General features: G+C 46.6%; 1 long non-coding RNA gene across 1 annotated transcript; it reads right to left on the bottom strand.

Moving 5' to 3' along the window:
• Positions 1–1,954: 1,954 nt before the first annotated feature.
• On the bottom strand, positions 1,955–13,847 carry LOC145721207 (uncharacterized). The gene is made up of 3 exons (XR_014144745.1): positions 13,639–13,847; positions 9,606–9,755; positions 1,955–2,974 (listed from the first exon to the last, which is right to left on the bottom strand). It is a non-coding gene; the product is annotated as an uncharacterized LOC145721207 (long non-coding RNA).
• Positions 13,848–14,243: the final 396 nt, after the last annotated feature.

Raw genomic sequence — 14,243 nt, 5'->3', positions numbered from 1 at the left:
AGTGTCCAGTGTCCGGTGAGGACAGGAGGGTGCCTGTGGGGCTGAGACCCCAAGAGCTGAGGGAGTGGGTCTCTGAATCTGCCATTCTGAAGACACCCAGGTATAGGGTGAGGGACTCTCTGAGCTTCTGCAACTGGGGATGTCCAGGGGCAGGATGGGGGAGGGCGGGTCCTCTGGGTCCTCTGGGTGAAGCACATGCAACTAAAGAGGCTGGCAGATTCTGGGCCATGTCCCTGCAAGGTGATCCTGAGGGGAGAGGCCTCCGCCCTGGGATTCTGGGGCGGGAACGCTAGCGTAGGAGCTCTCTGGTGCTACCTCTCCTGCTGGTGGGGGCAAGGGAAGATCCTTGGTGCTGCTGCAAACCAGGCTCTTGGAGCCCGGCGATGTGCAGTGACCACACACAGGACCCCGCTCCGAGTACAGGACAACTTTATTGATCCCCAGCTGGGTGCCGCTTGCCCCCCCATAGCTCCAAGGCACTGCCTCTCAATTGCCACAGCCTGGTCATCTCTGGCATCAACCCCTCCCAGGGACGTGGTGGTGGTGGGGCGGGGGGCTTCTCTTGCTAGTGATGGTGGCAGCTGTCTCAGGGGGCCCGGAGCTAGGGCTGAGGCATGTCACCTCAGCTGAGGTAGAAGAGCTGGACGAGGGTGTTAGCCAGGAAGAGAAAGACACTGCTAGCGCCTACGTTGCTGAGTGCTGGGGACGCACTCTTGGGTTCCTTGGTGGTGGTAGCTGTGGTACCATTTCCCAGGACTCCAGTTTCTATCTGCAAGAGAAGTGGGGCAAGCTCAGGGCTTTCGAAGCTCAGGTTATTTAGAGCCCTAGTTCCCCTACCCTGATACAATAGTTCTCTGGTCTCTGTCCCCCATGACCACGACTTCTGCCACAAGGTCTTGTGGGGACAGGACCTTCCTGCCTTGGCACAGGCAGGGTCAAAGGCAGTTCCTCCCATGGAAGCTTCCTCTCACCTCCGCCAAGCCACCAGCTCCTCCAGCATGTGGGAGACAGGAACCTGTGGTCTCAGCCCTTGACCTGACTAGCTGGGCTAGGGGCTTAGCCTCTCTGAGCCTACTTCCTCATCTCCTGAACGAGCCCATCACAATCTCGAGGTCTTGTGAAACGAGGCTGGGGAGAAGACACTGGCAAAGTGTGGGTGGGTGAGGAGGTGGGGAGGGTGTGACCTCTTGCACGAGGAAATCGCCAGATGGTGATCCACCTGTTCTCAATGCTTGACCAGGCTACAAGTAAAGCTGCCCCTGATGGAGATGAAGCTGTTTTTGATGGCGATCAGGCTGTTCTTGATGCTTGATCAAGCTGTTCTTGATCTAGAACTTGATGGCTCTGGTCTCCTATGCGGGCTAGCGCCCTTAGGGCACATGGGATGCTGCCAAATCTGCCTCCTGGAATAGCAGTTGAATTTGAGACTCCAGCTGTTTCTGGAGTGGGAGATTTCTATCTTCTTTGCATTCCCGAACACAGGCTTTTCTCCCTGGGGTGGTTCCCTGCTGTCTCCAGGACCAGATCTAGCTCCCCTTGAACCTGTCCTGGCCCCTTCCCAACAGGGCCACTTCCCCAGCTTCCCTGGGAATTGATGCCATCCTTCCTCACTCCGAGCTGTCTCCCCAAGCCTTGTCATTCCTATTCCACATCACCCCCCTGTGTGCCTCACTGTGCCTGGCACCCTGCGAACGCTCCCCAGCCTCAAGCAGTCTGCGTCCAGCCAGAAGGGCTGGAATGCTGGGACCAGGCCCCTTGAGTCCTGGGTTCTCCTGCTGGGACCCTCTGTTCTCCTGGAAGAAGGCTGAGTGCCCAGGAGCCTGGATTTCTTCCCTCCCCTGCCAGGCAGGTCTGGGGAGTCCTGGGTGGTGGTGTCAGGGGGCTCCAAGGGGCTGTTCTTACCTGAATCAGAACCAGGAGACTGATGGTGAGTAGGAGGAAGAAGGAGCCCTTCATCTTTGGAGAATCTTGGTGGCTGTCTTGGTAGCAGCTTCTAGAGATGAGCGCAGGCTTGTCTGCAGGCCTCTTGGCTTGGCTGCTTTTGAACCAGGAGGCAGCAGAGGCGGGGTAGAAGCAGGAAGAAGGAGGGCCTATGGGTGTGGGGTGGGGTACTTCTACTTTTCTGCAGACCTCATGATTGAGGACACCAGGCCCTAGGTTCTAAGGCCTGCTGTAGATGGTAGGTTCTGGATAGGGACTGAGGCAAGTGTTGGGATGGGAGGTGGGCAAACCAAGGGAGCCTCTGTGGGACAGTAAGCAGGGCCCTGAGCTTGGAGTCTTGCAGAGTGGGGAGTGAATCTTGGTCTAATTACCTATAAACCCTGAGACCTGGGCTAGCAACTGTGCCTCTCTGAATCTTTAACGCCAAGAGCTGCCAGAGGATTAAATGCAATATAATTGAGAATATTGGAGCAAGGGATAGGAGCTAAAAAAGAGACTGAGATAGGCTTAGGTTTCAAGGTAAGGTTGTAGCTGGCTCCACAGTTTCAGAACGAACGTTTGGGGACCATGAAAACTTAGGGTTAATAGATTTCTGCGAAATCAAAGGAGCACAGCTTTAGGAATCCAGAGACTTAACTCCTGGGTGAGCCCATTCCCTCCAAACCTCAGGTTTCACCTTTCAGGTGAGAAGACTGGAGTGGATGATTATTTTAAGGCCTAGAATTTTGTGATTTGGAAACAGAAAATAGCAGACGGGTTGTTTGTATTGCTGACCTTAACAGTGAAACAGTTATTTGATCCAAAACGGGTTTATTCAGGAATAGAAGAGAATTGCAATTCAGGACCAGCAAGCTACACCAAAACCCAGAGGCTAGCCCAACAAAGGAGAGAAACCTTATTTAACGGAGGAGGAGGAAGTTAGGAGGAGTTGTTTTGAACAGAAGTCTAAAGGAGAGAAGGCGGCAAGTCCAGGGTGCTGGTTTCTCATTGGCTGAGCTGCTGGGGTGGTCCACTTCCCTTTCCCGGCTGGGGTCTGTAACCGACAAGTCTTTCCGTAATTGAGGTTGGGTGATATGGCCTGAGAGCTCCCCCTGCTGGCCTCTCCGCTCCATTTTTAGTGAGGTTTCCTTTTCTTTCCACATTTCCTCCTCGTGATCAAGATCTTTCTCCAAAAGCATCCCTGATCAAGAGTCCGGTTTTCCTAATTCAGTGACCTTCTGTTCCTCAGTGCCAGAACGGGTCTTCCCTGGGTGTCATTTCCCAAATAAAGGAAATTGTACAGGTTGGAAATTCCCATTGGAGGAAGAAGGAGGGGAAGCAGGAGAACTCTCAGGCACTTCCCGCCTTTAGTTCACATTTATCAAGAACGTAGTATCGGAGATCATCTCCTTTTTGGGTATATCATTTTAGAAAGGTCTGGCAGGCAACAAGTACAGAATCAAAAGTAGTATGACAATTCCAAAGATAAAATTTGTGGTTCCAAACCAGGACCCTAGGCCTGAAAGTAGCCAACTGAAAATATTGGCATTTATTCCAACATAGGGGAGAAAAGTTCTCCCTGTGGAGGCAAACCCCCAATGACCTATGCCTCCCGGAAGTGCCTATTTAACTTGGTCATGAACGCAAAACAGTGAATACCGCAAGAGCCCTTTGAAAGAATTCACAGAGGGCATTTGTGAAGACACAGTGCAGGTATGACCATGAAGCAATAGTTGGTTAAATTTTTGCAAAACAGCAAAACTTCAAATATGTTTTAAAAACGGTATTCTTGGGGCGCCTGGGTGGCTCAGTCGTTAAGCGTCTGCCTTCAGCTCAGGTCATGATCCCAGGGTACTGGGATCGAGCCCCGCATCAGGCTCCCTGCTTGGCGGGAAGCCTGCTTCTCCCTCTCCCACTCCTCCTGCTTGTGTTCCCTCTCTCGCTGTCTCTCTGTGTCAAGTAAATAAATAAAATCTTAAAAAAAAAACCCAAAAACCAAAAAAACCCCACAGTATTCTTATCTCAAAAGAACTCTTTGACATGAAATGTGTTATCAGTAATATAGCTGGTAAAGCTGTAAATTCAGAAAATATGAATTTGGATAAGAATGCAGAGTCTGTTAATAGTTCACATGAAAAAGAGAGACTTTTATGAATCCTGAACCTTCTAACAGGCCTAGTCTGGACATCTTGGCAACATTGTCTGTCGGATGTAGTCGGCTCAGACTCCGGGAAATCTTGACTTTCAGGTCACCAGATGGTGGGCGGGTCCAATCAGGGTTTGGTGCTTTCCTGACTTGTGTCGTGTGAATCCAAGATTCTAGGCCCGGGAGTTTGGCTAGCAACACCTGAGAGGGGCCTCTCCCGCGAGGCTGAAAAGTCTTTCTAGAATGTCTCTTTTCCAATAGACAAAATCTCCAGGTTGCAGGGTATGGTGTTTAAGGTCTTCATCTCCCAAGAGTGCAAGATGAAAAGATTGCTCCACCAAAGCATGGTTATTCTATTTATTTATTTGTTTGCTTATTTAGAGAAGGTGGGGGGAGGGGCAGAGGGAGAGGGAGAGAGAGAATCTTAAGCAGGCTCCACGCCCAGCATGGAGCCTGACCTGGGGCTAAGTATCACAACCCTGAGATCATGACCTGAGTCAAAATCAAGAGTCGGACACTTAACCGACTGAGACACCCAGGCGCCCCAGCATGGTTATTATTTGTTTAATTTAATTTAATTCAATTAATTAACATATAGTGTATTATTAGTTTTAGAGGTAGAATTCAGTGATTGATCAGTTGCATAGAACACCCAGAGCTCATTACATCACATGCCCTCCTTAATGCCCATCACCCAGTTACCCCATCCCTCCATCCCCCTCCCCTCCAGCAACCCTCCGTTTGTTTCCTATAGTTAAGAGTCTCTTATGGTTTGTCTCCCTCTCTGATTTTGTCTTATTTTTCCCTCCCTTCCCCTATGATCCTCTGTTTTCTTTCTTAAATTCCTCATATGAGTGAAATCATATGATAATTGGCTTTCCCTAATTGACTTATTGCACTTAGCATAATACCTTCTAGTTCCATCCATGTCGTTGCAAATGGTAAGATTTCATTTTTTTGATGCCTGAGTAATACTCCATTGTATGTATATATCACATCTTCTTTATCCATTCATTTTGTTGATGGACATCTGGGCTTTCCATAGTTTGGCTATTGTGAACATTGCTACTACAAACATTGGAGTGCAGGTGCCCCTTGGGATCACTACACTTGTATCTTTTCGGTAAATACCTAGTAATGCCATTGCTGGGTCGTAGGATAGCTCTATTTTAAACTTTTTGAGGAACTTCCATACTGTTTTCTAGCGTGGCTGCACCAGCTTCCATTCCCACCAGCAGTGTAAGAGGGTTCCCCTTTCTCCACATCCTCACCAACATCTGTCATTTCCCGAGTTGTTAATCTTAGCCATTCTGCCTGGTGTGAGGTGATATCTCATTGTGGTTTTGATCTGTACTTCCCTGATGCCGGGTAATGTTGAGAATGTTTTATGTTTCCGTTGGCCATTTATATGTCTTCTTTGGAGAAATGTCTGTTCGTGTCTTCTGCCCATTTCTTGACTGGGTTATTTGTTTTTTGAGTGTTGAGTTTGATAAGTTCTTTATAGATTTTGGATACTAGCCCTTCATCTGATAAGACATTTGCAAATATCTTCTCCCATTCTGTCAGTTGTCTTTTGGTTTTGTCAACTGTTTTCTTTGCTGTTCAGAAGCTTTTTATCTTGAAGTCCCAATAGTTCATTTTTGCTTTTGTTTCCTTTGCCTTTGGAGACATGTCTAGCAAGAAGTTGCTGCAGCCGAGGTCACAGAGGTTGCTGCTTGTGTTCTCCTCTAGGATTTTGATGGATTCATGTCTCACATTTAGGTCTTTCATCCATTTTGAGGTTTTTTCTGTGTATGGTGTAAGAAAATGGTCCAGTTTCATTCTTCTGCCTGCGGCTGTCCAATTTCCCCAACACCATTTGTTGAAGAGACTGTCTTTTTCCACTGGATATTCTTTCCTGCTTTGTCAAAGATTAGTTGACCATAGAGTTGCGGGTCCATTTCTGGACTCTCTATTCTGTTCCACTGATCTATGTGTCTGTTTTGTGCCAGTACCACCTAGCATGGTTATTTTTAATGGAAGCAATTACGCCTTTACTATATTGAAGTACGACTTCTTTTATTAATTGTGGGTCAAAGGAGGCAGGGGCCAAGTGCATTGGACCTACTGTAACTATCTCAAAGGGTGAGAATCTATGTGTTCCCAAGGGGTTGGATCTGAGATTTAGAAGGAAAAATAGCAATGCGTCAGGCCAAGGTATTTGGAGGGTTTCTACAAATTTGCCAGTTGAGTTTTAATAGTGCCATGTTTGACTAGCTCTGAGGATTGAGGATGGCATGGACAATGAAAGTATTGCAAAACTGGCCAAACAGCACAGACTTGTCAAAGCACCTGCCCAGTAAAATGGGTTCCCCAATCACTATGATGTGCAAGAGGGGTTCCCCAGATAGGGATAATCTTTTCTAACAGAATTTTAGCCACAGAAGAGGCAATGGCCTGTCTACAAGGGAAGATTTCAATTCAGTGAGAAAACACAAACCATGGGGGCGCCTGGGTGGCTCAGTCGTTAAGCGTCTGCCTTCGGCTCAGGTCATGGTCCCAGGGTCCTGGGATCGAGCCCCGCATCGGGCTCCCTGCTCTGCGGGAAGCCTGCTTCTCCCTCTCCCACTCCCCCTGCTTGTGTTCCCTCTCAGGCTGTGTCTCTCTCTGTCAAATAAATAAATAAAATCTTTTAAAAAACCACAAAAAACAAAACAAAAAAAACCCCACACAAACCATAACTAAAACATATTTATATTGATGAGACGGGGCGAGTGTCAAAACTCAAAGGGTCCATCAGGCCATTTAAAGTGTCTGGGAGCAGTGCCAACAGATTTCCCTGGATTGTATTTTGGATAGGTGGGACAGGGGAGGTAGGCCCTATGGATTCTGCCAATATCAGTTGAAGATTTTGCCCATAAGAAGGGTGGTACCTGATCCAATAGGGACTAATGATCATTGTCCCCAGAGTCAGCTATCGTGCCATTAGAAGTAGAGCAAATTAAAAAAGTCAAAACTCATTTAATTCACTTGCTTAGCTATTTTGATGGCTACCGTCAAATTCTAGAATTATTTCCCCCTTTTGGGAGAAGGAAATTCTGACATGGTACTACTCTCAAGAAATCTTGGCCTGATGGGGTGCCTGGGTGCCTCAGTCCGTTAAGTGTCTGATTCTTGATTTTGGCTCGGGTCCTGGTCTCAGGGTCATAGGATCAAGCCCTGCATTGGGCAGTGCAAGTCTGCTTGTCCCTGTACCTCTGCTCCTCCCCACACTTGTGCCCTCTCTCTCAAATAAATAAATAAATAAAATCTTAAAAATAAAATAGAAATCGTGGCCTAATAAATGGAGACAGAAGAACTTCAGAGAAAAAGGTGTGTCTCTCAAAGAGCCAAAATGAAAGAGAATAGGTACAGACAGAGGAACTTGTTGAGGTTTATTAGAGACCTCTCCATTTGAGCTGTTTAGTACTCCTTGCGCAGGGGCCATACTAATCTCCCTATCATTCCAGTTCTAGTGTATGTGCCGCCAAAGTGAGCAAACTGTTTTAGTGCCCCAAGGCAGGTGCTGTTTTATTGCAGTGGGGCTGAGCACTGATAGTGTAGGGCTGGTATCTGTAAGGACAGAGATTCACTCTCATTCTAGAGAGTGGTTTCTCTGAGCTGATAAAGAGGAAGGACTGGGAAGAGCCTCTGTAGTTCCTCAGAGCCCCGACAGTGGGAATTGGGAGGACATTAGAAAGGCTGGCTAGGGGGCTAAAGATGCCGGGGGCACTTGAGTTTGTAACCATCTTTTCTCCAACGTCCTGGCCCTTTGCAATAATAGCTGAAACTGGGACATTTTTTGGTTTTGTTTAGGGGCCGGATTTGCCAGAGTGGAAAATTAATTTTAGCAGTCTTTCTTTTAGGTGACTCATCTAGGGTGCAAGTGACCTGGTTTGCCAAATTAACTAAATCTGGAGTGGACACAGTTTCCCATTCCATCCTGGTCCTTTCAACTGAAAGAGAAAGATCCTGGTTCAGCCCATTAATAAAGAAAGTCTCCCCGAGAGGATCCAGCATCTAAAGGAAGACCAGAGTTTTCTTTGAAAACAATGTGAAGTTGATTACAATCGTCATGAACAGGTTCATCAGACTTTTGTGTGCAAGCCTGAATTTTGTTCCAATTAAGAGGCTTAGGGAAAGCTATCGCCATTGCTCAGTGGAGGTTTTCAGCAAGTATTCTAGCCATAAGTTAGGGGCTTGTTTTTTAAAATCCTGTTCATGATGTGCCCATCAGGCAAGTTTTAGCCAAGGTTTGGCCTGGTCCTCAGCAACAAACTAACTGATATAAATCTGAGAAACCAGGTTGGTAAGTTTGAATAACTATTAATTCTTCAGCAAACCTATGAGGGTCCTCAGTCAGTTTCATAAGAAACTCTTTAACTATGGCTCACAATTTGGCCTTCATCCAGGGAACAGAAGACATTTGGGGGTTATTTGAATCCTCAGAAGACTTAATTTAAAGGGACTGTGTGGGGGCACCTGGGTGGCTCAGTCGGTTAAGCATCTGCCTTCGGCTCAGGTCATGATCCCAGGGTCCTGGGATCAAGCCCCGCATCAGGCTCCCTGCTCGGCGGGAAGCCTGCTTCTCCCTCTCCCACTTCCCCTGCTTGTGTTCCCGCTCTCGCTGTGTCTCTCTGTCAAATAAATAAATAAAATCTTTATAAATAAATAAATAAATAAATAAATAAAGGGACTGTGTGTTTGGAAACAAAGGAAATGGGGGAGGGAAAAGAGAGGCCTCAGAAGCCCTTTTATCTTTAGTTGTTTGTTTGCCTCAGTCCAGAAATTGTACTTTGTAGAGAGGCAATTTTAGATTCCTGATAACATTTGGAAGCTTTAAAACATCAAAAGAGGCATTTCATGTCATTTTGACAATTTTAGAGCCATGGCTATTCAATTCAGTTTTGAGAAAAGTAAGTTTGGGGTGATTGAAAGCTCCCCATAATGAGCATTTGTGTTCTAAATTACTTTTGGTTAAGTGATCCATTTAGTTAGAAATGCACATGAAAAGGGACTGAAATTTTTAAACATAAAACCAGCTGGGGTGCCAGAAAGGGGGAATGCACTCTCAAAGCATTTTGATTACTGGGATCCCAGTTCTTACAGGCTTTTCTAGAGGGGGAAGAAAAATCCTAAACAGCATAGTTCCAATAGGAATAGCCCAGTTCCCCAAAGCAGTCAAACCAAAAGCCAGACAAGTACTCTTAGAAAGGACAAATCCTGGGGCGCCTGGGTGGCTCAGTTGGTTGGGCGACCGCCTTCGGCTCAGGTCATGATCCTGGAGTCCCTGGATCGAGTCCCGCATCGGGCTCTCTGCTCGGCAGGGAGCCTGCTTCTCCCTCTGACCCTCCCCCCTCTCATGTGCTCTCTCTCTCTCATTCTCTCTGTCTCAAATAAATAAATGAAATCTTTAAAAAAAAAAAAAAAGAAAGGACAAATCCTTAAAACAGATCCTGAATAAAGCCCAGAGAGCACAAAACACAATGAGAGTGGAGCTCAAATTCCAGCAGAGACTCACCTTCAAGCTCCAGTGTCAGTAAGAAAGCAGTGAGCTCAGTGGTCCCGGTGAGTACTGGCACCTGCTTGCTCACCGGCCTTGGAGTTGTTGGCAGTGGGGAGGGGATAGGGTCGTCTCTGGATCCCACTTCTGACACCAGGTGATGTTAACCTTGAAAATAAAACTGTCAGTTATTTTACCAGCAAAAATGGGTTTATTTGGGCATAAGTAGAGAATTACACTTTAGGACAAACAACCTACAGCAAATACCATAGGCTAGTCCAACAAACAAAGGAGAGAAACATTTTATGGAGAAGAAGGAGAAAGTTGGGAGGAGTTGTTTTGAACAAAGGTCCAATGAAGAAAAGCATGAGTTCAAGGTGGTGACAGTTTCTCATTGGCTGAGTTGTTGGAATAGTTGATTTGTTGTAGGAGATGCAATGTACCTCTCTTCCTGTTAAGGCCTGTAATTGATGATTCTTTCCTGTGGACACTTCTTTTCTTGGGGTCCGCAACTGACAATTCTTCCTGTAATTGGCCTTGAGTGATATGGCATGAGAGCTCCCCCTTCTGGGCCTCCCGACTACATTTTAGTGAGGTTTCCCTTTACTAATTTTCACAGTATCAATCTAGGATGGATGGGAGGAGGGCTAGGGGAGGGACAAGCTGGTGACTAAACTGTAGCAGAAGGGATTTGGAGTGGGGATGGCCATGAAGTCCCAGGGAGGGGTGGAGGATGAGATAAATCACGAAGCTGCTTAGATGGTGCTCTATTCTTTATACATTCTCTCACTTTATTCTCTCACTGGGGCTCTGTGATAGATTTTCTTTTCTTTTTTTTTTTTTAAGATTTTATTTATTTATTTGAGAGCGAGAGAATGAGAGACAGAGAGCACGAGAGGGAAGAGGGCAGAGGGAGAAGCGGACCCCCTGCCGAGCAGGGAGCCCGATGCGGAACTCGATCTCAGGACTCCAGGATCATGACCTGAGCCGAAGGCAGTCGCTTAACCAACTGAGCCACCCAGGCGCCCCTGTGATAGATTTTCTAATTATCTCCATTTTCCTGATGAAGAAACTGAGGCTTAGATATTAAGTGACCTGTCCAAGGGAGTAAATGGTGGAGCCAGCCTCATTTGAACTTGAATACAGGTCTGTCTGAAGCCACAGCCATGTATGTAACCTCTGGGGCTGCCCTAGAAGTCACTGATTCCCTGCCCATCTCCCTCTTAGAGGATCCAGTGGTTGTCCGTGAAGCCCAGCTCTAGCCTCACCATATCACCCTACCTTAGTCTATTTTGTGCCTCATTTGCATGCCAGGTAGTAAAAGAAAACCCCTCTACTTCCCTTCTATGGTTTTTTTTTTTTTTAAAGATTTTATTTATTTATTTGAGAGAGAGAGAATGAGAGAGCATATGAGAGAGGGGAGGGTCAGAGGGAGAAGCAGACTCCCTGCCGAGCAGGAAGCCCGATGTGGGACTCGATCCAGGGACTCCAGGATCATGACCTGAGCCGAAGGCAGTCGCCTAACCAACTGAGCCACCCAGGTGCCCCCCTTCTATGGTTTTAAGCCTCCTGTTGCAAGCTTTAGAAAAACCTGAATGGGCACTTAGGGGCCTCCATCCCTGGTTAAAAGGAAAGAAAGAAAAAAGAACTGAGAGTGAAAACTGGTGAGAGAAAGCCAGGAAGTGGGGAGGGAGGGGGTAGGAGTCTTGAGGCCCCTGGAGGGGTGTTGGTTCAGGAGAGAAGCGGGAGGAGCCCTCAATTACCTATCACTGGGGTCTAAGCCCTGGGAGGGAGGGGAAGGGGGTTGCAGCACATATTACAATATGGTCTGTCCTGCATCTTTCATCCCCACTAAGGGCTGTGATCCAGTAGTACCACAGAGCACCTTAAGGTAAATCTTCCTCCATCCGTCCATCCATCTGCCCATCTACCCATCCATCCATTTCAGGCAATTTATTGACACCTACTGTGTATGAGGCAAGATGAATGAGTGAGGGTCTCTTCACTTGAGTTCATAGTCTAAGAGGAAGACACATACTGTAATAATCACAAAACTGAAGAAGAAATGCCATAATGGCAGCAGGACCATTAGAATGCAGAGTGTAATTCTGCTTGGGAGGAGTAGGCGTATTCATGGAGGAAGGAACACTTGAGCTAGTCCTTGAAAGATTAAGGGGGATTTTCCCAAGGGAAAAAGGCAAAGGTGGATGTTCTCACTGGAAGGAGAAGCCTGAACATAGGAGAGAGCATGATAGTTTCTGGAACACTGAGAAGGATGGAGGGCATCTTTCTGAAAGCCCTAAATGCCAGTTAAACTAGAGATGGTGGGGCATGAAAGATGCATAAATCAGCCTTGACATGGGTGGGAAGAGGGGAAGATGGGAGAGATGGCGAGGGTTTTATTCTGAAAGGAATGTATGGACTTCGAGGACTTCTCTCTCCTTTATTATTTACCTTTCCCTCCTCAGCTGCTGGGACCCAATAAACTCTTTAACCCCAAAGGGGTCATAATTGATAAGAGTCTTTCAGGAAATGGCCTAAAAGCAGAGGACTCTGTCCATTCCCAAGAATAGAGACTTCCAGAATCATCTAATGCCAGGTCTGGGGTCTACTTCCTCATCTTGCATGTGGGAAAACAGGCCCAGAGAGAGCCTTGTTCAGGACTTCCCTCCTCCCAGTCCAGAGTCTGTTCACTGCTATCAAACAGTGAACATCCACCCTGGGTTGGAATGAAAAAGAGGACGAGTGTCCCCCACCCCAGATGTCCAGAGGGAATCCTTGGAAGCTAGACAGAGTGGCCTCTAATGTCCTCCCAACACTCAAGTTTCATGTGAGCCTAGAGACCTTGCAAATATTTCCAGAACCACCTAAGATGAGGGATAGTGAAATCTAAGAAAAATAACTATTAGGTGAGCTTAGACTCTAGTTTTGTTTTTATAACTTTGTTTCTGGAAAACATCTTTTTAAAATCAATAATGTGACATTATGAGATTTAATTTGCACAATAATTCTATGAGGTAAGGGGTGCCTGGGTGGCTCAGTCAGTTAAGCATCTGCCTTTGGCTCAGGTCATGATCCCAGGGTCCTGGGATCGAGCCCTGCGTTGGGCTCCCCTCTGTACAGGGAGCCTGCTTGTCCCTCTCCCCCTGCCCCTCCCCCCCGCTCGTACTCTCTCCCATTCTCTCTCTCAAATAAATAAATAAAATCTTCAAAAAAATAATTCTATGAGGTGGGTTCTATTAGTATCTCTATTTTATAGATAGGGAAACTGAGGCTCAGTGAAGTAGCTTGAGCAAGAACAGCCAGCTACAAGTGACAGATCCCAGCTTTATAGACTTAATAAGTTATGCTGACCCATAATATATCCTCGATAAATGATGGCTATAATTATTTTCCAAGTTTCTATGTGAAAATTTATACTTGTTTTATAATAAGGTTCTGACTTCTCCCAATAAATGTTTTTTAGAAAAAAACTAATAGACTGGCCTACCAGGGTAGATAGGGCTCCCACCTCTTTCACATGACCTAGGTGTTTGTTGAGTGTCTGCTGCTCCAGGATCTTAGGCTGTGCTTCAGGTCCTGGGTAGGAGGGAGGTATGTGGTAAACCCTGATGCCTGGGTAAATGCCAATCCATGCTCCCCAGTCTTGCTGAGAAGGGAGGCAGTAGGCAGACCACAGCAGGGCTCGTGAGGCCAGACCACCCCTGCCCCCGCCTCCCACGCTGTTGATCCTTGCTTACCTTCAAGAGCAGAATGAATATAAACAAGGTGACAATATAAAGTTGCTGACCATGGCTTCAACCCCCCAAAAACACTTGGCCCCGCATAACCTAAAGCTTTCTCAACTCATATATCTCAAGCCTCAGAGAAATTTCTGGGAGAAGCTCAGTGGCAAGAGGGCTCTCCCACCTCTCACTTCCAGTCACACTTTCCACCTGAACCCCTCCCTTGGCCTATCTTTGCTTGCCTGTTTCACCAAAGTGGGAACTTCTAGAAAGAGCACAGATTCTGGAGGCAGAGTTCTGGGGTTGAATCCACTTTTACTGATTACCTGCATAGTCCTTAGCAAATCTCTTCACCTCTCTGAGCTTGTTTTCTCATCTGTAAACCTCATAATGCTGGCATCTGGCACTTGGAAGGCACTCATTAATTCGTAGTTCCCTTCAGCTTCCAACTGGTGTGTAAGGAATGCCTCAAGGAGCTGGCCCTCCCCTGACGGCAGTAGATTAGAAAGTCAAATGGAAAATATTACAAAGTGCAGTCTGAGATATGCAAGAGTTTTGGTGGTTGAGCCCAGGTGTAAGGAAGTTGGTGCCTGAGAGTAGAGGTCATCTATTTTTAGATCATCACTGCTGAAAGTTTGAGAGATAATGATAAAGATAGTTAAAAGCAGGAAATACTTTTTTTTTTTTTAAAGCAGGAAATGTTTTTGAAAACTTACTCTGTCTGGGTGTTTGCTAGGTACTGTGAATAATTATTTCATTTAATCCTCAGGGCAACCCTGCAGGGTGAGTATTACCCCATTGTATGGATGAAGAAACTAAGGTTTCCTTGCTCAAGGACACACAAGTCAGGCACCAGGACTCCTGAGGCCAAAGTCCATACTCTTAATTAAACTGCCTCTGGTTGATCTAACCTAACATCTTACTTTTTTAG

Source organism: Leptonychotes weddellii, chromosome 4 (genome assembly GCF_054177405.1).
Source record: "Leptonychotes weddellii isolate Sample4059 chromosome 4, ASM5417740v2, whole genome shotgun sequence".
Classification (NCBI taxonomy): Eukaryota; Metazoa; Chordata; class Mammalia; order Carnivora; family Phocidae; genus Leptonychotes; species Leptonychotes weddellii.
This window is presented reverse-complemented; position numbering and strand designations above follow the sequence as displayed.